This window comes from Artemia sp. Qi Xiang Cuo, chromosome 16 (assembly GCF_049724085.1).
Source record: "Artemia sp. Qi Xiang Cuo chromosome 16, ASM4972408v1, whole genome shotgun sequence".
NCBI classification, from domain to species: Eukaryota; Metazoa; Arthropoda; class Branchiopoda; order Anostraca; family Artemiidae; genus Artemia; species Artemia sp. Qi Xiang Cuo.
In genome coordinates, this window is record NC_142809.1 from 47,601,839 (window position 1) to 47,626,765 (window position 24,927).

At 37.0% G+C, this 24,927-nt stretch overlaps 1 long non-coding RNA gene across 2 annotated transcripts in view; it reads left to right on the forward strand.

The window, feature by feature from the left end:
• The window catches only part of LOC148942994 (uncharacterized), a 151,252-nt gene that overhangs the window by 35,614 nt on the left and 90,711 nt on the right, over positions 1 to 24,927 (forward strand). The window lies entirely within an intron of this gene.

Below are 24,927 nucleotides of genomic sequence, written 5' to 3' on the forward strand. Positions count from 1 at the left end.
TCATGTATAGTCGTTTGATAAAAATCCTTCTTCTGCTTAAGAAAAGGGCCGATGGGTGTAAAAGGTTGGAGCTGTTCCGGCAGTGTTAGCTGGTTTTTGGTCTCTGCTCTGTCATAAGATCCTTCCTCTGTCTTCATCCCCGTCACTGACCCTTCTTGCAAAGCCTCTTAGGGATGTCAGGGTGGATCTGTTACGAGTTTGTCTAAACAGAACCTTAACAGCAAACGGCGCTACAGGGTAACCTTGAGCAGTCGTGTCTCTCGGGTAATTATAGCCTAGTAAAATACACTTTATTAAACTGGTTTATAATTAATTTATATTTATTCTGTTTTTTTTTCAAGGGCTCTTTTGGTCTGAAAAACTTCTTCCTAAATAAGCTAACTATTATTTTAATATGTTAAATATATTTACGCATGGATACATAATGAGACGGAGGTAATAGGCTTAAGCTTGCTTATGCAGAACGTCAACTTTTGTAGATGGAAGAAAATCGCCAAGTGTAACAAACCACGCAGTGAACGGGCTTAAGATTGCACACATCTTCCATTCAATGTAGGTCCCAGATACTTCTTACTATCCAACTCTAAGATGGCTTAAGTACTTTGTGTACACTTGAGAAGATGCAATAATCCTTGACGTGCGCTAGTGGGACCCATTACTTTTATTAAGGTCATAACAGTTTCAATGATACAAGTAGTATAAAAATCGTGACTTGGAACGTTTGAACTTAAAAAAAAAATATCGTAATGACATTTCGACTGATGAATTCAGACTTGTTTGCATGTCTGGGTTGGTGTTTGCAAGTCCAAGAATTTGTCTTTGTTGGTTTGAATGTCTAAAGTGTCTGTCTTTCTCTGTTTGTGTGTCTGATTCTATTTGTTTGCATGTCTGGGTTGGTGTTTGCAAGTCCAAGTATTTGTCTTTGGTGGTTTGAAAGTCTAAAGTGGCTGTCTTCCTCTGATTGTGTGTCTGATTCCATTTTTTTGCACGTCTGAGTTGGTGTTTTCAAATTAAAGAATTTGTCTGTGTTTGTTGGAATGCCTAAAGTGTCTATCTCTCTTTGTTTGTGTGTCTGATTCTATTTGTTTGAATGTCTGGGTTGGTGTTTGCAAGTCCAAGAATTTCTCTTTGATGGTTTGTATGTCTGAAGTGTCTGTCTTTCTCGGTTTGTGTGTCTGATTCTATTTGTTTGCATGTCTGGGTTGCTGTTTGCAAGTCTAAGAATTTGACTTTGTTGGTTTGAATGTCTAAAGTGTCTGTCTTTCTCTGTTTGTGTGTCTGATTCTATTTGTTTGCATGTCTGGGATGGTGTTTGCGAGTCCAAGAATTTGTCTTTGTTGGTTTGAATGTCTAAAGTGTCTGTCTTTCTCTGTTTGTGTGTCTGATTTTATTTGTTTGCATGTCCGGGTTGGTGTTTGCAAGGCCAAGAATTTTTCTTTGTTGGTTTGATTGTCTAAAGTGTCTCTCTTTCTCTGTTTGTGTCTCTGATTTTATTTGTTTGCATTTCTGGGTTGGTGTTTGAAAGTCCAAGTATTTGTCTTTGTTGGTTTGAATGTCTGTCTTTCTCAGTTTTTGTGTCTGATTCTATTTGTTTAAATGTCTGGGCTGGTGTTTGCAATTTCAAGTAGGTGTATTTAATTGTTTGAATGTATAAAAGTGTCTTTCAGTCTCTGACTGTGTGTCTTATTCTATCGTTTTACATTTCTGTATTGATGTGTGCATGTTCGAGTCAATTTTGGTGTTGTTTTTAATGTAAAAAGAGTATATCTTTCTCTGTTTGTGTGCCTGATTCTATTTGTTTACGTGTCTTGGTTGGTGTTTGCAAATCCAAGTATTTGCCTTTGTTGGTTTGAATGTCTAAAGTGTCTGTCTTTCTATTTTTTGTGTATGATTAGATTTGTTTACATGTATGGGGTGGTGTTTGCAAGTCCAAGAATTTGTCTTTGTTGGTTTGAATGTCTTAAGTGTCTGTCTTTCTCTGTTTGTGTGTCTGATTCTATTTGATTGCATGTCTGGGCTGGTGTTTGCAATTCCAAGAATGTGTCTTTGTTGGTCTGAATAACTAAAGTGTCTACCTTTCTCTGTTTGTATATCTGAATTTATTTGTTTAAATGTCTGATTTGGTGTTTGCAAGTCCAAGTATTTGTATTTGTTGGTTTGAATGTCAAAAGCGTCTGTCTTTCTCTGTTTGTGTGTCTGATTTTATTTGTTTGCATGTCTGGATTGGTGCTTGCAAGTCCAAGTATTTGTTGGTTTGAATGTCTAAAGTGTCTATCTTTCTCTGTTTGTGTGTCTGATTCTTTTTGATTGCATATCTGGATTGGTGTTTGCAAGTCCAAGTATTTGTCTTTGTTGGTTTGAATGTCTAAAGTGTCTGTCTTTCTCTGTTTATGTGTCTGATTCTATATGTTTGCATGTCTGGGCTGGTGTTTGCAAGTCAAAGAATTTGTCTTTGTTGGTTTGAATGTCCATAGTGTCTGTCTTTTCCTGTTTGTGTGTATGATTATATTTGTTTGCATATCTGAGCTGATGTTTGCAAGTCAAAGAATTTGTCTTTCTTGGTTGGATTGTCAAAAGTTTCTGTCCTTCTCTGCTCGTATGTATGATTCTGGTTATTTGTATGTGTGTGGTCGTGTTTAAAAGTCCAAGAATTGGTATTTGTTGGTTTGAATGTCTAAAGTGTCAGTCTTTCTCTGTTTGTGTGTCTGATTCTATTTCTTTGCATGACTGGATTGGTGTTTGCAAGTCTAAGAATTTGTCTTTGTTGGTTTGAATGTCTAAAGTTTCTGTATTTCTCTGTTTGTGTGTCTGATTCTATTTGTTTGCATGTCTGGGTTGGTGCTTGCAAAACCAAGAATTTGTCTTTGTTGGTTTGAATGTCTAAAGCGTCTGTCTTTCTCTGTTTGTGTGTCTGATTCTATTTGTTTGCATGTCTGGGCTGGTGTTTGCATGTCCAAGTATTTGTCTTTATTGGTTTGAATGTCTAAAGTGTTTGTCTTTCTCTGTTTGTGTGTCTGATTCTATTTGTTTGCATGGCTGAGTTGATGTTTGCAAGTCCAAGAATTGGTCTTTGTTGGTTCGAATGTCTAAAGTGTCTCTTTTTCTCTGTTTGTGTGTCTGATTCTATTTGTTTGCATGTCTGGGTCGGTGTTTGTAAGTCCAAGAATTTGTCTTTGTTGGTTTGAATGTCTAAAGTGTCTTTCTTTCTCTGTTTGTGTGTCTGATTCTATTTGTTTGCATATCTGGGTTGGTGTTTGCAAGTCCAAGTATCTGTCTTTGTTGGTTTGAATGTCTAAAGTGTCTGTCTTTCTCTGTTTGTGTGTCTGATTCTATTTTTTTGCATGTCTTATTTTGCGTTTGCAAATTCAAGAATTTGTCTTTGTTTGTTTGAATGCCTAAAGTGTCTGTCTTTCTTTGTTTGTGTGTCTGATTCTATTTGTTTGCATGTCTGGGTTGGTGTTTGCAAGTCCAAGAATTTGTCTTTGCTGGTTTGAATGTCTGAAGTGTCTGTCTTTCTCGGTTTGTGTGTCTGATTCTATTTGTTTGCATGTCTGGGTTGCTGTTTGCAAGTCTAAGAATTTGTCTTTGTTGGTTTGAATGTCTAAAGTGTCTGTCTTTCTTTGTTTGTGTGTCTGATTCTATTTGTTTGCATGTCTGGGCTGGTGTTTGCAAGTCCAAGAATTTGTCTTTGTTGGTTTGAATGTCTAAAGTGTCTGTCTTTCTCTGTTTGTGTGTCTGATTCTATTTGTTTGCATGTCAGGGTTGGTGTTTGCAAGTCCAAGAATTTGTCTTTGTTGGTTTGATTGTCTAAAGTGTCTCTCTTTCTCTGTTTGTGTCTCTGATTTTATTTGTTTGCATTTCTGGGTTGGTGTTTGCAAGTCCAAGTATTTGTCTTTGTTGGTTTGAATGTCTGTCTTTCTCAGTTTTTATGTCTGATTCTATTTGTTTGCATGTCTGGGTTGGTGTTTGCAAGTCCAAGAATTTGTGTTTGTTGGTTTGAATGTCTAAAGTGTCTGTCTTTCTCCTGTTTATGTGTCCGAATCTATTTGTTTGCATTTCTGGGTTGGTGTTTGCAAGTCCGAGAATTTGTCTTTGTTGGTTTGAATGTCTAAAGTTCAGTGTATCTCTGTTTGTATGTCTGAATTTATTTGTTTACGTGTCTTGGTTGGTGTTTGCAAATCCAAGTATTTGCCTTTGTTGGTTTGAATGTCTAAAGTGTCTGTCTTTCTATTTTTTGTGTCTTATTCGATTTGTTTACATGTCTGGGGTGGTGTTTGCAAGTCCAAGAATTTGTCTTTGTTGGTTTGAATGTCTAAAGTGTCTGTCTTTCTCTGTTTGTGTGTCGGATTCTATTTGTTTGCATGTCTGGATTGATGTGTGCAAGTCCAAGAATTTGTCTTTGTTGGTTTGAATGTCTAAAGTGTATATCTTTCTATGTTAGTGTGTCTGATTCTATTTGTATGCATGTCTGGATTGGTGTTTGAAAGTCCAAGTATTTGTCTTTTTTGGTTTGAATGTCTAAAGAGTCTGTCTTTCTCTGTTTGTGTGTCTGATTTTATTTGTTTGCATGTCTGGATTGGTGCTTGCAAGTCCAAGTATTTGTTGGTTTGAATGTCTAAAGTGTCTATCTTTCTCTGTTTGTGTGTCTGATTCTATTCGCTTGCATGTCTTGATTGGTCCTTGCATGTCCAAGTATTTGTCTTTGTTGGTTTAAATGTCTTATGTGTCTGTCTTTCGGTGTTTATGTGACTGATTCTATTTGTTTGCATACCTGAGCTTGTGTTTGCAAGTCCAAGTATTTATCTTTTGTGGTTTGAATGTCTAAAGTCTCTGTCTTTCTCTGTTTTTGTGTCTGATTCTATTTGATTGTATGTCTGGGTTGGTGTTTGCAAGTCCAAGAATCTGTCTTTGTTGGTTGGAATGTCTAAAGTGTCTGTCTTTTTCTGTTTGTATGTCTGATTCTATTTGTTTGCATTTCTGGGTTGGTGTTTGCAAGTCCAAGAATTTGTCTTTGTTGGTTTGAATGTCTAAAGTGTCTGTCTTTCTCTGTTTGTGTGTATGATTCTATTTCTTTGCATGACTGGGTTGGTGTTTGCAAGTCAAAGTATTTGTCTTTGTTGGTTTGAATGTCTAAAGTTTCTGTATTTCTCTGTTTGTGTGTCTGATTCTATTTGTTTGCATGTCTGGGTTGGTGCTTGCAAAACCAAGTATTTGTTTTTGTTGACTTTAATGTCTAAATCGTCTGTATTTTTCTGTAAGTGGGTTTGATTATATTTTTTTGAATGTCTGGGCTGATGTTTGTATACACAAGCAATTGCCATTGTTTGTTTGAATACCTAAATTGTCTGCCTCTCTATTCTTTTTTGTCTGATTGTATTTGTTTGTATGTCTGGGTCGGTGTTTGCAAGTCCAAGAATTGGTCTTTGTTGGTTCGAATGTCTAAAGTGTCTCTTTTTCTCTGTTTGTGTGTCTGATTCTATTTGTTTGCATGTCTGGGTTGGTGTTTGTAAGTCCAAGAATTTGTCTTTGTTGGTTTGAATGTCTAAAGCGTTTTACTTTCTCTGTTTGTGTGTCTGATTCTATTTTTGTGCATGTCTGGGTTTGTGTTTGAAAGTCCAAGTATTTGTCTTCGTTGGTTTGAATGTATAAAGTATTTGTCTTTCTCTGTTTGTGTGTCTGATTCTATTATTTTGCATGTCTGGGTTGGTGTTTTCAAGTCCAAGAATTTGTCTTTGTTGGTTTGAATGTCTAAAGTGTCTGTCTTTCTCTATTTGTGTGTCTGATTCTATTTGTTTGCATGTCTGAGTTGGTGTATACAGGTCCAAATATTCGTCTTTGTTGGTTTGAATGTCTAAAGTGTCTGTCTTTCTCAGTTTGTACGTCTGATTCTATTTGTTTGCATGTCAGGGTTGGTGTTTGCAAGTCCCAGAATTTGTCTTTGTTGGTTTGAATGTCTAAAGTGTCTGTCTTTCTCTGTTTGTGTGTCTGATTCTATGTGTTTGGATGTCTGGGTTGGTGTTTGCAAGTCCAAGTATCTGTCTTTGTTGGTTTGAATGTCTAAAGTGTCTGTCTTTCTCTGTTTGTGTGTCTGATTCTATTTGTTTGCATGTCTGGGTTGGTGTTTGCAAGGCCAAGAATTGGTCTTTGTTGGTTTGAATGTCTAAATGGTCTGTCTTTCTCTGTTTCTGTGTCTGATTCTATTTGTTTGCATGTCTGGGTTGGAGTTTGCAAGTCCAAGAATTTGTCTTTGTTGGTTTGAATGTCTAAAGTGTCAGTCTTTCTCTGTTTGTGTCTGATTCTATTTCTTTGCATGTCTGGGTTGGTGTTTGCAAGTCCAAGTATTTGTCTTTGTTGGTTTGAATGTCTAAAGTTTCTGTATTGCTCTGTTTGTGTGTCTGATTCTATTTGTTGAATTGAATTTATCAAGTACTTTGGGCAATAGGTTGCATCAAGACTGGGCTGGCAATGCGCGTTGAACAGGGAAATTTTCAGACATATCTTCAAAAAAGTAGTGAGAACTTCTCCAATGTGTGTCGAACAGGGAATTTTCAGACATATCTTCAAAAAAGTAGTGAGAACTGGTTCTTTATCTGGTTCTCACTACAATTTTTGAAGATATATCTTCAAAAAATTATCCGTTGATTTTTAATTGAATTTATCAAGTATTTTGGGCAATAGGTTGCATCAAGACTGGGCTGGGTAATTGTAGACAGAGAAAAGCCAAGACAGATAGTCCAAGTAATTGAGAGGCAAATGTTTAAATGGCTGGGGCAAGGGTAAATGGCAGGAGTATGAATGACTCTCTTATTGGACACATACTTGTCAGGTTAGTTTTTGGAAAGGCATGCCTGCCTAAAGTCTTAGGCATGCTGATCAAGAATTCAAAAAAGAGGCAAACAAGGTAGACCCGCCTATGGTCTTAAGAAGGTTGACCAGGAATTTAAAATTGACATAAGACCATAAATTTGCTTGAAATAACAGGCAAAACAATTGTTTAAAGCCATTTTTATCTTTCAAATAGTATTTGTCTTTGTTGGTTTGATTGTGTAAAGTGTCTGTCTGTCTCTTTTTTATGTCTGATTCTATTTGTTTGCATGTCTGAGGTGGTGTTTGCAAGTCAAAGTATTTCTTTGTTGGTTTGAATGTCTAAAGCGTCTTTCTTTCTTTTTTTGTATGTCTGGTTCTATTTGTTTACATGTCTGGATTGGTGCTTGCAAGTCCAAGAATTTGTCTTTGTTGGTTTGAATGTCTAAAGCGTCTGTCTTTCTCTGTTTGTGTGTCTGATTCTATTTGTTTGCATGTCTGGATTGGTGCTTGCAAGTCCAAGTATTTTTCTTTTTTGGTTTGAATGTCTAAGGTGTCTGTCTTTCTCTGTTTGTGTGTCTGATTCTATTTGTTTGCATGTCTGGATTGGTGTTTGCAAGTCCACGTATTTGTCTTTGTTGGTTTGAATGTTTAAAGAGTCTGTCTTTCTCTGTTTGTGTGTCTGATTCTATTTGTTTGCATGTCTGGGTTGGCGTTTGCAAGTCCAAGAATTTGTCTTTGTTGGTTTGAATGTCTAAAGTGTCAGTCTTTCTCTGTTTGTGTCTGATTCTATTTCTTTGCATGTCTGGGTTGGTGTTTGCAAGTCCAAGAATTTGTCTTTGTTGGTTTGAATGTCTAAAGTTTCTGTATTTCTCTGTTTGTGTGTCTGATTCTATTTGTTTGCATGTGTGGGTCGGTGATTTAAATTCCAAGAATTTGTCTTTGTTGGTTTGAATGTCTAAAGTGTCTGTCTTTCTCTGTTTGTGTGTCTGATTCTATTTGTTTGCATGTCTGGGCTGGTGTTTGCAAGTCCAAGTATTTGTCTTTGTTGGTTTGAATGTCTAAAGTGTCTGTCTTTCTCTGTTTGTGTGTCTGATTCTATTTGTTTGTATCTCTGGGTTGGTGTTTGCAAGTCCAAGAATTTGTCTTTGTTGGTTTGCATGTCTAAAGGGTCTGTCTTTCTCTGTTTCTGTGTCTGATTCTATTTATTTGCATGTCTGGGTTGGCGTTTACAAGTCCAAGAATTTGTCTTTGTTGGTTTGAATGTCTACAGTGTCAGTCTGTCTCTGTTTGTGTCTGATTCTATTTCTTTGCATGTCTGGGTTGGTGTTAGCAAGTCCAAGTATTTGTGTGTGTTGGTTTGAATGTCTAAATTTTCTGTATTGCTCTGTGTGTGTGTCTGATTCTTTTTGTTTGCATGTCTGGGTTGGTGCTTGCAAAACCAAGAATTTGTCTTTGTTGGCTTGAATGTCTAAAGTGTCTGTCTTTCTCTGTTTGTGTGTCTGATTCTATTTTTTTGCATGTCTGGGTTGGTGTTTGCAAGTCCAAGTATCTGTCTTTGTTGGTTTGACTGTCTATAGTGTCTGTCTTTCTCTGTTTGTGTGTCTGATTCTATTTGTTTGCATGTCTGGGTTGGTGTTTGCAAGTCCAAGTATCAGTCTTTGTTTTTTTGACTTTATAAAGTGTAAGTCTTTCTGTTTGTTTGACTGATTCTATTTGTTTGCATGTCTGGGTTGGTGTTCGCAAGTCCAAGAATTCGTCTTTGTTGGTTTGAATGTCTAAAGTGTCTGTCTTTCTCTGTTTGTGTGTCTGATTCTATTTTTTTACATGTCTTGGTTGGTGTTTGCAAATCCAAGTATTTTTCTTTGTTGGTATGAATGTCTAAAGTGTCTGTCTTTCTCTTTTTTATGTCTGATTCTATTTGTTTTCATGTCTGGGGTGGTGTTTGCAAGTCCAAGAATTTGTACTTGTTGGTTTGAATGTCTAAAGTGTCTGTCTTTCTCTGTTTGTATGTCTGAATCTATTTGTTTGGATGTCTGGGTTGGTGTTTGCAAGTCCAAGAATTTGTCTTTGTTGGTTTGAATGTCTAAAGTGTCTGTCTTTCTCGGTTTGTGCGTCTGATTCTATTTGTTTACATATCTTGGTTGGTGTTTGCAAATCCAAGTATTTGTCTTTGTTGGTTTGAATGTGTAAAGTGTCTGTCTTTCTCTTTTTTATGTCTGATTCTATTTGTTTACATGTCTGGGTTGGTGCTTTCAAGTGCAAGTATTTGTGTTTGTTGGTTTTAATGTATAAAGTGTCTATCTTTCTCTGTTTGTGTGTCTGATTCTAATTGTTTTCATGTCTGGGTTGGTGATTGCAAGTCCAATTATATGTCTTTTTTGGTTTGAATGTCTAAAGTATCTGTCTTTATATGTTTGTGTGTCTGATTCTATTTGTTTTCATGTCTGGGTTGGTGTTTGCAAGTCTGTTTACATGTCTGGGTTTCAAGTTATGCCCAGGGGGCATATAAGGTTTTTAAAGAAAGCATTGTCGTTGAAACTTCCAAAACAAGCTCATTTGATTGGAAATTCAAAGGGTTAGTGCCCTTTTTAATAGTCGAAGGTGATTGGAGGGCAACTAGCCCCCCTCCCCACACCCATCCTTCCCCCAAACACATCCAATTAAAATGTTGAGATAGCCATCTAATGTCGTGGCAAGGGGAATCGATATTGAGCAAGTCACACTCGTTGTCAATTACGACCTACCTGTTGGTATGGATTGGAATGCCGACTGTGAAACTTATTTACATAGAATTGGTCGAACGGGAAGATTTGGTAGAAGCGGACTCGTAATCAATCTTGTTGATGGCCCTAGGGCGTCTAATGTTCTCAAACAAATAGAAAACCACTTTGGCCGTAAGATTATAAGGCTGGACACAGATAATATAGAAGAAGTGGAAAGACTTCTTGAGGAGTAGTAAAGCAAACAAACGGAATATTTTACTTGAATAGAATACCACAACCAAACTCTCCATTTTCTACTCTCTTAACAAGTGTACGCTAACTCTTAAATTTAATTGTTTTGTTCTTTAATATATATAAATAAAACTTCCTGAAAGATAAACATTTATTTTTAAAGGCAATTATCATGTATAGTCGTTTGATAAAAATACTTATTCTGCTTAATAAAAGGGCCGATGGGTGTAAAAGGTTGAAGCTGTTCTGGCAGTGTTAGATGGTTTTTGGTCTCTGCTCTGTCATAATATCCTTCCTCTGTCTTCATCCCCGTCACTGTCCCTACTTGCAAAGCCTCTTAGGGATGTCAGGGTGGATCTGTTACGAGTTTGTCTAAACAGAACCTTAACTGCAAACGGCGCTACAGGGTAACCTTGAGCAGTCGTGTCTCTCGGGGAATTATAGCCTAGTAAAAGACACGGTATTACACTGGGTTCTAATTAATGGATATTTCTTCTGTTTTTTTTTCAAGGGCTCTTTTGGGCTGAAAAACTTCTTCCTAACTAAGCTATCAATTATTGTACTATGGTAAATATTTTTACGCATGGATACATAATGAGACGGAGGTAATAGGATTAAGCTTGCTTATGCAGAACGTCAACTTTTGTATATAGAAGAAAATCGCCAATTGTGAAAAACCACGCAGTGAACGGGCTTAAGATTGCACACATCTTCCATTCAATGTAGGTCCCAGATACTTCTTACTATCCAACTCTAAGATGGCTTAAGTACATTGTGTACACTTGAGAAGATGCAATAATCCTTGACGTGCGGTGATGGGACCCATTGCTTGTCTTAAGGTCATAACAGTTTCAATGATACAAGTAGTATAAAAATCGTGACTTGGAACGTTTGAACTTAAAACAAAAATATCATACTGACATATCGACTGATGAATTCAGACTTGTTTGCATGTCTGGGTTGGTGTTTGCAAGTCCAAGAATTTGTCTTTGTGGGTTTGAATGTCTAAAGTGTCTGTCTTTCTCTGTTTGTGTGTCTGATTCTATTTGTTTGCATGTCTGGATTGGTGTTTGCAAGTCCAAGTATTTGTCTTTGTTGGTTTGGATGTCTAAAGTGTCTGTCTTTCTCTGTTTGTGTTTCTTATTCTATTTCTTTGCATGTCTGGGCTGGTGTTTGCAAGTCCAAGAATTTGTCTTTGTTGGTTTGGATTTCGAAATTGTCTGTTTTTCTCTGTTTGTGTTTCTGATTCTATTTGTTTGCATGTCTGGGTTGGTGTTTGCAAGTCCAAGAATTTGTCTTTGTTGGTTTGAATGTCTAAAATGTCTGTCTTTCTCTGTTTGTAGGCCTGAGTCTTTTTGTTGGTATGACTGTGCTTGTGTTTGCAAATCCAACTAGTTGTTTTTGTTTGGTTGAATGACTAATGTGTCTTTCTTTGTCTACTTCTGTGTCTTACATTAGTTTTTTACATGTCTTTGCTGATGTTTGCAAGTCCAAGAATTGGTCTTTGTTGGTTTGAATGTCTAAAGTGTCCCTCTTTCTCTATTTGTGTGTCTGATTCTATTTGTTTGAATGTATGAGTTGGTGTTTGCAAAGTCCAAGTATTTGTCTTTGCTGGTTTGAATGTCTGAAGTGTCTGTCTTTCTCTGTTTGTGTGTCTGATTCTATTTGTTTGCATGTCTGGGTTGCTGTTTGCAAGTCTAAGAATTTGTCTTTGTTGGTTTGAATGTCTAAAGTGTCTGTCTTTCTCTGTTTGTGTGTCTGATTCTATTTGTTTGCATGTCCGGGTTGGTGTTTGCAAGGCCAAGAATTTGTCTTTGTTGGTTTGATTGTCTAAAGTGGCTCTCTTTCTCTGTTTGTGTGTCTGATTTTTTTGTTTTCATGTCAGGGTTGGTGTTTGCAAGTCCAAGTATTTGTCTTTGTTGGTTTGAATGTCTAAAGCGGCTGTCTTTCTCTGTTTGTGTGTCTGATTCTATTTGTTTGCTTTACCGGGTGGGTGTTTGCAAGTACAGGTATATGTTTTTGATGGTTTGAATGTCTAAATTGTCATTCTTTCTCGGTTTGTTCGTTCGATTCTATTTGTTTACATGTTTGGGTTGATGTTTGGAAGTCTAAGTATTTGTCTTTTTTGGTTTGAATTTATAAAGGGACTGCACTTCTCTGTTTGTGTGTCTGATTCTATTTGTTTGCATGTCTGGGTTGTCGTTTGCAAGTCCAAGAATTTGTCTTTGTTGTTTTGAATGTCTAAAGTGTCTGTCTTTCTCTGTTTGTGAGTCTGATTCTATTTCTTTGCATGACTGGGTTGGTGTTTGCAAGTCCAAGAATTTGTCTTTGTTGGTTTGAATGTCTAAAGTTTCTGTATTTCTCTGTTTGTGTGTCTGATTCTATTTGTTTGCATGTCTGGGTTGGTGCTTGCAAAACCAAGAATTTGTCTTTGTTGGTTTGAATGTCTAAAGTGTCTGTCTTTCTCTGTTTGTGTGTCTGATTCTATTTGTTCGCATGTCTGGGCTGGTGTTTGCAAGTCCAAGTATTTGTCTTTGTTGGTTTGAATGTCTAAAGTGTCTGTCTTTCTCTGTTTGTGTGTCTGATTCTATTTGTTTGCATGTCTTGGTTGGTGTTTGCAAGGCCAAGAATAGGTCTTTGTTGGTTTGAATGTCTAAAGTGTCTCTCTTTCTCTGTTTGTGTGTCTGATTCTATTTGTTTGGATGTCTGGGTTGGTGTTTGTAAGTCCAAGAATTTGTCTTTGTTGGTTTGAATGTCTAAAGTGTCTTTCTTTCTCTGTTTGTGTGTCTGATTATATTTGTTTGCGTGTCTGGGTCTGTGTTTGCAAGTCCAAGTATTTGTCATTGTTGGTTTGAATGTCTAAAGTGTCTGTCTTACTCTCTTTGTATGTCTAATTCTAATTGTTTGGATTTATCGCTTGGTGTTTGCATGTCCAAGTATCTGTCTTTGTTGGTTTGAATGTCAAAAGTGCTTGCTTTTCTAAGTTTTTGTTTTTGATTAAATTTTTTGTCACGTTCGAGTTGAGGTTTGGAAGTTCGAGTATTTTTCTTTGCTTGTTTGAATATCTCAAGCGTATATCTTTCCCAGTTTGTCTGTCTGATTCTATTTGTTTGCATGTCAGGGTTGGTGTTTGCAAGTCCAAGAATTTGTCTTTGTTGGTTTGAATGTCTAAAGTGTCTGTCTTTCTCTGTTTGTGTGTCTGATTCTATGTGTTTGGATGTCTGGGTTGTTGTTTCCAAGTCCAAGTATTTGTCTTTGTTGGTTTGAATGTCTAAAGTGTCTGTCTTTCTCTGTTTGTGTGTCTGATTCTATTTGTTTGCATGTCTGAGTTGGTGTATGCAAGTCCAAATATTTGTCTTTGTTGGTTTGAATGTATAAAGTGTCTGTCTTTCTCAGTTTGTATGTCTGATTCTATTTGTTTGTATGTCAGGGTTGGTGTTTGCAAGTCCAAAAATTTGTCTTTGTTGGTTTGAATGTCTAAAGCGTCTGTCTTTCTATGTTTCTGTGTCTGATTCTATTTGTTTGCATTCCCGGGTTGGTGTTTGCAAGTCCAAGAATTTGTCTTTGTTGGTTTGAATGTCTAAAGTGTCTGTCTTTCTGTTTGTTTGTCTGATTCTATTTGTTTGCATGTCTGAGTTGGTGTTATCAAGTCCAAATATTTGTATTTGTTGGTTTGAATGTCTAAAGTGTCTGTTTTTCTCAGTTTGTATGTCTGATTCTATTTGTTTGAATGTCAGGGTTGGTGTTTGCAAGTCCAAGTATTTGTCTTTCTTGGTTTGAATTTATAAATTGTCTGTATTTCTCTGTTTTTGTGTCTGATTCTATTTGTTCGCATGTCTGGATTGGTGTTTGCAAGTCCAAGTATTTGTCTTTGTTGGTTTGAATATCTAAAGTGTCTGTCTTTCTCTGTTTGTTTCTGATTCTATTTGTTTGCATGTCTGGGTTGGTGTTTGCAAGTCCAAGAATTTGTCTTCAAGGGTTTTAAATTATGCCCTGGGGGCATATAAGGTTTTTATAGAAGGCGTTGTCGTAGAAACTTCAAAACAGGCTCATTCGATTGGCAATTCAAAGGGCTAGTACTCTTTTTAATAGTCTTAAGTGATTGGAGGGCAACTAGCCCCCCCCCACGCCCATCATTCCTCCAAACACATCCAATCAAAATTTTGAAATAGCCATTTTGTTCAGCGTAGTTGATTTCCACATAGAAAATATGTTTTTGAGGAGGAAACTCTCCCACAACCCTCAGGGCGGGTTTTAAGTTATTCCCTGGGGGCATATAATGTTTTTATAGAAGGTGTTGTCGTAGAGACTTCAAAAAATGCTCATCCGATTGGAAGTTCAAAGAGCTAGTGCCCTTTTTAATAGTCGAAAGTGACTGTAGAGCAACTAGCCCCCTCCCTCCACACCCATCATTTCCCCAAACACATCCAGTCAAAATTTCGATATAGCCATTTTGTTCAGCGTAGTTGATTTCCACATAGAAAATATGTTTTTGAGGAGGACACTCCCCCACGGCCCTCAGGGCAAGGGTTTCAAGTTATGCCCAGGGGGCATCTAAGGTTTTTAAAGAAAGCATTGTCGTTGAAACTTCCAAAACAAGCTCATTCGATTGGAAATTCAAAGGGTTAGTGCCCTTTTTAATAGTCGAAGGTGATTGGAGGGCAACTAGCCCCCCTCCCAACACCCATACTTCCCCCAAACACATCCAATTAAAATTTTGAGATAGCCATCTAATGTCGTGGCAAGGGGAATCGATATTGAGCAAGTCACACTCGTTGTCAATTACGACCTACCTGTTGGTATGGATTGGAATGCCGACTGTGAAACTTATTTACATAGAATTGGTCGAACGGGAAGATTTGGTAGAAGCGGACTCGCAATCAATCTGGTTGATGGCCCTAGGGCGTCTAATGTTCTCAAACAAATAGAAAACCACTTTGGCCGTAAGATTATAAAGCTGGACACAGATAATATTGAAGAAGTGGAAAGACTTCTTGAAGAGTAGTAAAGCAAACAAACGTTTTATTGAATATTTTTACTTGAATAGAATACCACAACCAAACTCTCCATCTTCTACTCTCTTAACAAGTGTACGCTAACTCTTAAATTTAATTGTTTTGTTCTTTAATATATATAAATAAAACTTCCTGAAAGATAAACTTTTATTTTTAAAGGCAATCATCATATATAGTCGTTTGATAAAAATCCTTCTTCTGCTTAAAAAAAGGGCCGATGGGTGTAAAAGGTTGAAGCTGTTCTGGCAGTGTTAGATGGTTTTTGGTCTCTGCTCTGTCATAAGATCCTTCCTCCGTGTTCATCCCCGTCACTGTCCCTACTTGCAAAGCCTCTTAGGGATGTCAGGGTGGATCTGTTACGAGTTTGCCTAAACAGAACCTTAACTGGAAACGGCACTACAGGGTGACCTTGAGCAGTCGGGTCTCTCGGGGGACTATAGCCTAGTAAAAGCCATGGTATTACACTGGGTTTTAATTAATGGATATTTCTTCTGTTTTTTTTTCAAGGGCTCTTTTGGGCTGAAAAACCTCTTCCTAACTAAGCTATCAATTATTGTACTATGGTAAATATTTTTACGCATGGATACATAATGAGACGGAGGTAATAGGATTAAGCTTGCTTATGCAGAACGTCAACTTTTGTAGATAGAAGAAAATCGCCAATTGTGAAAAACCACGCAGTGAACGGGCTTAAGATTGCACACATCTTCCATTCAATGTAGGTCCCAGATACTTCTTACTATCCAACTCTAAGACGGCTAAGTACATTGTGTACACTTGAGAAGATGCAATAATCCTTGACGTGCGCTGGTGGGACCCATTGCTTTTCTTAAGGTCATAACAGTTTCAATGATACAAGTAGTATAAAAATCGTGACTTGGAACGTTTGAACTTAAAAAAAAATATCGTACTGACATTTCGACTGATGAATTCAGACTTGTTTGCATGTCTGGGTTGGTGTTTGCAAGTCCAAGAATTTGTCTTTGTCGGTTTGAATGTCTAAAGTGTCTGTCTTTCTCTGTTTGTGTGTCTGATTCTATTTGTTTGCTTGTCTGGATTGTTGTTTGCAAGTCCAAGCATTTGTATTTGTTGGTTTGAATGTCGAAAGTGCCTGTCTTTCTCTGTTTGTGTGTCTGATTCTATTTCTTTGCAGGTCTGGGCTGGAGTTTGCAAGTCCAAGAATTTGTCTTTGTTAGTTTGAATGTCTAAAGTGCCTGTCTTTCTCTGTTTGTGTGTCTGATTCTATTTGTTTGCATGTCTGGGTTGGTGTTTGCAAGTCCAAGAATTTGTTTTTTTTGGTTTGAATGTCTAAAATGTCCATCTTTCTCTGTTTGTGTGTTTGATTTTACGTCCGTACAAGTTTTGGTTGGAGTTTTCATGGCTAACTAATTGTTAGTTTCTGTTTGAATGCATTTAGTGTCAGTATTTATATGTTTATACGTCTGAATCTATTTGTTTGCTTGTCTATATTTGTGTTTGAATTTCAAAGTATTCTTCTTCGGTGGTGTGAATGTCTAAAGTGTCCCTCTTTCTCTATTTGTGTGTCTGATTCTATTTGTTTGAATGTCTGAGTTGGTGTTTGCAAAGTCCAAGTATTTGTCTTTGCTGGTTTGAATGTCTGAAGTGTCTGTCTTTCTCTGTTTGTGTGTCTGATTCTATTTGTTTGCATGTCTGGGTTGGTGTTTGCAAGTCTAAGAATTTGTCTTTGTTGGTTTGAATGTCTAAAGTGTCTGTCTTTCTCTGTTATTGTGTCTGATTCTATTTGTTTGCATGTCCGGGTTGGTGTTTGCAAGGCCAAGAATTTGTCTTTGTTGGTTTGATTGTCTAAAGTGTCTCTCTTTCTCTGTTTGTGTGTCTGATTTTTTTGTTTGCATTTCTGGGTTGGTGTTTGCAAGTCCAAGTATTTGTCTTTGTTGGTTTGAATGTCTAAAGTGTCTGTCTTTCTCAGTTCTTATGTCTGATTCTATTTGTTTGTATGTCTGGGCTGGTGTTTGCAAGTCCAAGAATTTGTCTTTGTTGGTTTGAATGTGTAAAGTGTCTGTCTTTCTCTTTTTTATGTCTGATTCTATTTGTTTACATGTCTGGGGTGGTGTTTGCAAGTCCAAGAATTTGGACTTGACAAGAATTTGGACAAAAAATGTACATAGACTGTTTTACCTACAAAATTGTAGCATAACCACTGTTTTTTTTTCTTTCCTCTGCCAGACTCACCCAGGCTAGGAAACTGTTTGTCCCCATTACCATTCTAGGCATTAAAATCCCATGATACAAACACTATATTTTTACCTGGGATCCTGTCTATTTGCCCGTGTTACTGTAATTTATATTTATCCGAGTCACTACTATCTCCGTCAGTCAGTTCCACAAGGGCATATACTACCATGACTGATACCTTGTTCTTCTTAGTCGTAGAATATACAGCTAGAATTCCATTATTAACATGTTTCAAACTAAAGCATGACTTAGAGGCTTCTTTACTCATCATGAGACCTATTCCCTACCTATACAGCACATCCTTCTTGCCTGAATAAACGATTTTATATCGTCTAATTTTAGAATGTTTTAGAAGTCATTAATTGGCAAAAAAAAAAAAGGAGCGAGAGATGAGAGAGAGAAGAAGAAGAAAAGGACTGTCATCCTAATCCAGCAATTGAGATAAATGTGCACTTGAACGAGGTTTTAACCTTACTCATCTATCCAATTACCTAGGACAAAACAGTATAACCGAACCATCAACCAAATCGAAATGTCCAAACCCATGCATGGTCGTCATCAATAAATGTAAGTCGTTTTAAATTTACAAGCAAAAGCATCTTAAATCTAGCGAAATATTTCCAAGTAGTACCTTTCATTAGGGCTCAACAGAAGAAATACCACCTGTCTTAACGGGTTTCGAGGCTTTACATTCTTTATCCGGCACAGTGGAGCCTCTACCATAGGATATTTCTGGTATCCCTATGTTAGGTAAAACTTGTGAAATACATGTATACTATTAAATCTATTCAAAAAATACAAACAAAATGAGATTGGTTCTTTCCTTAGTGAAATCCCATAGGTTAATGAAAGCAAAGACAATTCTGGAACTAATAAAGACTTATCTATGTTTCCCATCCCCGGAATATGAGTTTGTAAAACTCCTACTACTTGTCGTCGTCTTATATACTGAATACTTCGTCATACATTCTCCACCGCCATGACGTTTATACCGTCTGAAATGACTTTAAATGAAAGTGATGTCATAGTATATGTGCTTAATTTACTACGTCATATCTTTTATATTTGTCAATATACTAGTTTTCCTATTTGAACCACTAATGACAAAATCTACTTATTAAATTGTAAATGAATTCCAAAAAATCTCGTCTTAAAATAAAACCTAAGTAAACTTTTTATTTACCTGGATTGTCTTGTGTAAATTACTGAAAGTAGCAAAAATGAAGCATCGCTTACATTGTGGTTCAAAATCGAAAAACAATTCAGACGCGCTCGTCCATCTTCGTCTTTAGTTCACTCGAAAGACTCGGTAGAGGGAACAGTTTTGAAATTGGTAAAATAGTATAAATAAAGCCAAGGCCGTACCCAGGATTTTCTTTGGAGGGGGTTTTACTAAAAAAAATTTGGGGGGGGGGTTACACAAAAAAAATAAAAAAACGCATTCAAAATTTGTTTATATCCATTTTTATTACGTTTTTACGAGTCAGACAAATATTTCGAGGGGGGCGGGTTCAAACCCCTAACCCAACCCCCCTGCCTACGGCCTAGAATAAAACATGCATTCGGGGGAATTTTGAACTTAGACAAGGGAGGGGGATTGATACCTTACCTCTTTAGTGCTTTTTTATATCCTGTGCTGACTAATATTTTCCCGTCGTGTTTTGTGGGCCTAATTAATTTGTCTTATATTGCATATGCAGAGGATCTGTCAAACATTTCGTGTTAACGAACTGTAAGTAAGGAGCGACCCGGCTCAATAGTAACCGAAACTCAAAAAACTGGATTTTGATACCCATAGATACATCAATAGAATCAGAGTTTTATGCTGATTTCAAATATATAGGTTTCATTGAGTTTAGTTTACCCATCAAAAGTGATGCGCCAGAGAAAATGTGCCTTATTTTTGAAAAAAGGGAGAAACACCCCCTAAAAGTCTTATAACTTTAATGAAAATCGCAGCATCGGATTCAGCGTATCAGAAAACCCTGCTGCGGAAGTTTCAAGCTCCTATCTGAGAAAATGTGGAATTTTGTATTCTTTGTCAGAAGAAAGATCAAGGATTTGTGTTTATTTGTTTTTTTTGTTTTGTTTTTTTTATTTCCCCAGGGGTGATCGTATCGATCCAGTAGTCCTAGAATATCATAAGAGGTCTCATTTGAACGGAAATTAACGGTTCTAGTGCCCCTTTTAAGTGACTAAAAAATTAGAGGGCAACTAGGCCCCCTCCAACGCTCATTTTTCGCCGAAGTCACCCAGTCAAAATTCTGAGATAGCCATTTTGTTCAGCATAGTTGAAAATCTCATAAATATGTCTTTAAGGATGACTTAATCCCCCACAGTTCCCGGGGGAAGGACTGGAAGTTAGGAACTTTGCCAATTGTTTACATCTAGTATTGGACAATGGGAAGTATAACGACGTTTCAAGAAGTATTGTTCCTTGTTGGGGAGGGTTGGAGCCGGGGGCTCCGGGGGAGGATCCTTTCATGGATGATGTTTTTTGGGGACACGGAACATCTCTATGAAGGAGGAACCGGATTTCCCAGCATTATTTAAAAACGATCCTAAATTAAACAAAAAAAAACTAGTTTTTTCAACTGAAAGTAAGGAGCAACATTAAAACTTAAAACAAACAGAAAATAGTACGTATATGAGGGGGTTCACCCCCTGGTCAATGCCTTACCCTTTTCGCTAAAGTTTTTTTTTTAGTAGTTTCAAAAAAGCTATCTATTCTAATTATCCGGCCTTTGTGATTCAGGGGTTTGTGATTCTAACTTTAGCGTAAAGAGCAAGGTATCGACTAGGGGGGCAAACTCCCTAATATACGAATAAAACATACGAATATAGAAACGTGCGTTACGTAAGCTAATTCGTAAGGTACGTCAGAACAAAATTTCGAGAAAGCCATTTAGCCAAAAAAGTTAAATTAATATATAAATTTCATTTTAATTATTCATGCACGGTGAGCCAAAGTAAAAGCTTCATTAATTCAAAGCTTTCATAAATTAAGTAAAAAAAACAAGTTTTTTGTAATTTAAAGTACTGAGCGAAATTAAAACTTAAAACGAACAGAAATTATTATTTTTTTCTTTTTTTTTTTACTTCATAAGATAAAAGTCTAGCCGATTCAATACGACCGATTTGTTCGTAAGCTATTTGAAAAACATGGTCTATTGCTAAACGCTAAAAAGTGTGATTATTATAGTGATCTGACTTTGCGTTGTCTTGGGATCAGTGTTCGCTTCTCTGTATCAGCTATCCGATCTAGTATACTTTTAGATATTGATTTAAAAAACTTTTTCTACAAAATAAGTTTTTCATAGAAAAGTAAAGAACTCCATTAAACAAAAAAGAGCAAAAATAAAATAAAATAATCTACCAAGCGTGAAACTACCTCAAATCAGCATCGATAAATAAATAAAACCCAAAAGGAACAGAAATTACAATAAATAACCAAGTCAAACTCAAAACTAGCAGAAATTAACATAAGTAGGGCTTAAAACCCCTATGCCTTCCCCAGGCTAGAACAAAATTTGCAGTTTACTTAAAAAATATAAATGTTTTTACTTTTATGAATTTAGTAAATCAAATAATATTAACATTTTGATTAATAAACATCAGTATGAGTATGTTAAACTGACAATGTACATTTATTTGTATTTTTTCAGTAAAGTGCAAATTATGTTCTGGCCTTGGGATGGCATAGGGGTTTTGTGCCCAACTTATGTTAATTTCTGCTCGTTTTGAATTTGACTCGGATATTTATTGTAATTTTTGTTCGTTTTGGGTTTCATTTATTTATCGATGCCGATTTGTGGTAGTTTCACGCTTGGTAGATTATTTGATTTTATTTTTGCTCTTTTTTTTGTTTAATGGATTTCTTTACTTTTCTTTGAAAAACTTATTTTGTAGAAAAAGGTTGTTTTAATTAATTTCTGTTCGTTTTATATTGACATAGTCTTTTCAGGGAAAAAGAACATAATACTTTAAATCTTTTTGTTTTTTAAGACTTTATAGTTTGGCCTACTAATTGTATGTTGGGGAAACCTTTTCAGCAATTTTCAACAACATACACCCTTTTAAAAATCTGGACACAAATATTACTGTTTAATTCAGTTTCATACCTCCTCTAGTTGACCTGAAATAGAAAACTTGATACCATTCGCAAAAAAATCTGTTTACTTTCTTTGATAGCTTGGATACACATACGCTATTTTGATTTGGTTAAATTTTGAGAGCAATAGTAGCCCCGAAAGTTTGAAAATAATATCCTCAGTCTTTCTTCGGATACTGCTGAGAAGCCTTATTGGGAATTAGCATTATCACAGTGTATTTTGATTGAATCTTAAGGCAACATTTAGTTTTAAAACATAACGGGAAATTAGGAGGGTGGGAGTGGAAGGGGGACTAGTTGCCCTCCAATCACTTTCGACTATTAAAAAGGGCATCAGCCCTTTCTATTTTCAATCGAATGAGCCCTTTTCGAAGTTCCCACGACAACTCTTTCGATACGAAGTGCCCTGGTCTAAACAACAACAAAAAATAATACATTATACCCACATCGATCTTCACTAGAAAGATGTCAAGCCTTCCAATCACTTTCGACTATTAAAACGGGCACTAGGCCTTTCGATTTTGAATCGAATGAGCCCTTTTGGAAAGGACAACGCTTTCTATAAAAACCTTATATTCCACCAGGGCATAAACTACAACCCTAAACCTAAGGTCATTCTCAAAGACCTAATTTCCAGATCTTTCTCCTACGTTGAAAAAAATGACCATCTGAAAATTTTAATTGGATGGGTTTGGAGGAATGGTGGGCGCGAGAGGGGGGTTAGTTACGCTCCAATCACTTTCGACTATTACAAAGGGTACTAGCCCTCTCAATTTAAAATTGAATGAACCCCTTTTGAAGTTTTACGACAACTCTATCTATAAAATCTTGTATGCCCCCAGGCCATAAACTACAACCTTTGCCCTTGGGGCTCTCGGAGGTCTGTCATCCTTAAATACATAATTTCCAGAACTTTCAACTATGTTGAACAAAATGGCTATCTCTTAACTTTGATTGAATGTTTTGGGGAAATGGTGGGCTTAAGAGGAGGGTTAATTGCTCTTCACTCACTTTCGACTATAAAAAAAGGCAATTTCAATTTCCAATCAAATGAGTCCTTTTTGAAATTTCTATAACAACTCTCGATTTAAACTTTAATACCCCCAGGGCATAACTTACAGCCCTTACACTGAGGGCTCTGAGGGGGTTATCATCCTAAGACCTAATTTCCAGAACTTTCAACTACGTTGAACAACATGGATATCTCAAAATTTTGATTTGATGTGTCCAGGAAAATGGTGGGCGTGAGAGGGGCGTTAGTCGCTATCCAATCACTTTCAACAATTAAAAAAGGCACTAGCCCTTTCAATTTCCAATTGAATGAGCCCTTTTGAAGTTTCTTCGACAACGGTTTTAATAAAAACTTTATATGCCCCCAGGGCATAACTTACGACCCTTGCCCTGACGGCTGTGGGGGGAGAGGTTGTCATTCCTAAATAGCTAATTTCCAAAAATTTCAACTACGTTGAATAAAATGGTTAACTAAAAATTATCATTGGATTTTTTGGGGGACGGGGGGGCGTGAGAGGGGGGTAGTTGCCCTCAAATCACTTTCGACCATTAAAAAGGGTACTAGCCCTTTGAATTTCAAATCGAAAGAGCTTTTTTCAAGTTCCTAAGACAAAGATTTTAATAAAAACCTTATATGCGCCCCGGGCATAACTTATAATCCTTGCACTGAGGGTTGTGGAAGAGTGTCTGGGGAAAAGGTGGGCGTGAGAGGGAGGTTAGTTACCCTCAAATCACTTTCAACTATTTAAAGGATACTAGTCCTTTGAATTTCAAATCGAATTAGCCCTTTTTCAAGTTGCTACGACAAAGATTTCAGTACAAACCTTATCTCTATGTGTATCTATGTGTATTATCTCTATGTGTGTCGTCTCTGTGTTTGTTTCGTCTCTATGTATGTGTTATCTCTGTGTGTTTGTCTTCTCTGTGTATTTGTCGTTTGTGTGTGTGTGTCTTCTTTGTCTGTGTGTAGTCTGTGTGTGTGTGTGTCGTCTCTAGATGTTTGTCGTCTCTGGGTGTGTGTCGTCTCTATGTGTGTGTCGTCTCTGTGTGTCTGTGTTGTCTCTGGCTTATGTTAGGTTAGGGGGGTTAGTTGCCCTCAAATCACTTTCGACTATTAAAAAGGACACTAGCCCTTAGAATTTCAAATCGAATGAGCCCTTTTTCAAATTTCTACGACAAAGCTTTCAATAAAAACCTTATATGCCCCCAGGGCATATTATAATCCTTGCCCTGAGGGTTATGGGGGAGTGTCCTCCTCAAAAATATGTTTTCTATCTGGAAATCAACTACACTGAACAAAATGGCTATCTCAAAATTTTTATTGGTTGTGTTTGGGGAAGGATGGGTGTGGGGAGGGGGGCTAGTTGCACTCCAATAACCTTCGCCAATTAAAAAGGGCACTAACACTTTTAATTTCAAAACTACTGAGATTTTTTTTGAAGTTTCAACGACAATGCTTTCTTTAAAAACCTTATATGCCCCCTGGGCATAACTTGAAACCCTTGCCCTGAGGGCCGTGGGGGAGTGTCCTCCTCAAAAACATATTTTCTATCTGGAAATCAACTACGCTGAACAAAATGGCTATCTCGAAATTTTGACTGGTTGTGTTTGGGGACATGATGGGTGTGGCGGGAGGGGGCTAGTTGCTCTACAGTCACTTTCGACTATTAAAAAGGGCACTAGCTCTTTGAACTTCCAATCGGATGAGCATTTTTTTAAGTCTCTACGACAACACCTTCTATAAAAACATTATATGCCCCCTGGGCATAACTTTAAACACGCCCTGAGGGTTGTGGGAGAGTGTCCTCCTCAAGAACATATTTTCTATGTGGAAATCAACTATGCTGAAAAAAATGGCCATGTCAAAATTTTGATTTGATCTTTTTGTAGGAATGATGGGGGTGGGGGGGGGGGCTAGTTGTCCCCCAATCACTTCAGACTATTAAAAAGAGTACTAGCCCTTTGAATTGCCAATCGAATGAGCCTGTTTTGTAGTTTCTACGACAACGCCTTCTATACAAACATTATATGCCCCCAGGGAATAATTTAAAACCATTGCCCTGAGGGTTGTGGGGGGGTGTCCTCCTCAAAAACATATTTTCTCTCTGGAAATAAACTATGCTGACCAAAATTGCTATCTAAAAATTTTGATTGGATGTGTTTGTTGGAATGATGGGCGTGGGGGGGGGATTAGTTGCCCTCCAATCACTTTCGACTATTAAAAAGGGCACTAGCCACTGCAATTTCCAATCGAATGAGCCCTTTTTGAAGTTTCTACGACAACTCCTTCGACACGAAGTGCCCGGGTATGGAGAAAAAAAAACACATTGTGCCCACATCGTTCTTTACTTAGGCAGCGCTAGCGCGCTGCCTATGTTTAAAAATGAACTTAAAGTAGGCTATGCTAAAAATGTCCCAAATCGTGGCCGACATTCTCGTAAAGAATTGGCTAGACTTTACTCAACTTATTGTGATCAGTCTATTCTTTTTTTTATCAGGTTTGCGCCCATTTTTTAATGCTAGTGACATGCAGGACATTAGAGCATTGTATTTCCGTTTTTGTAAATTCCTTTTATATCCGCCTGGTTGGTATAGGAACCAAAAGTTTATTTGATTTTTTTTGCCCAGGAAATATTGACACCTTGTAATAAGTTGGTTGCTAAGTTAGAAGAGGCTTGGCTGCGGTTAGGGCCTTTTCATCCTCTGCGAATATTTTCATATTCATTGTTGTTGTTTTTTATGCTTGATATTGTTTTGTATGTGTTTCTTGTGTAAGTTTTTTTTTATTTTTATTTTCTTCTGTTACTTCCATTTA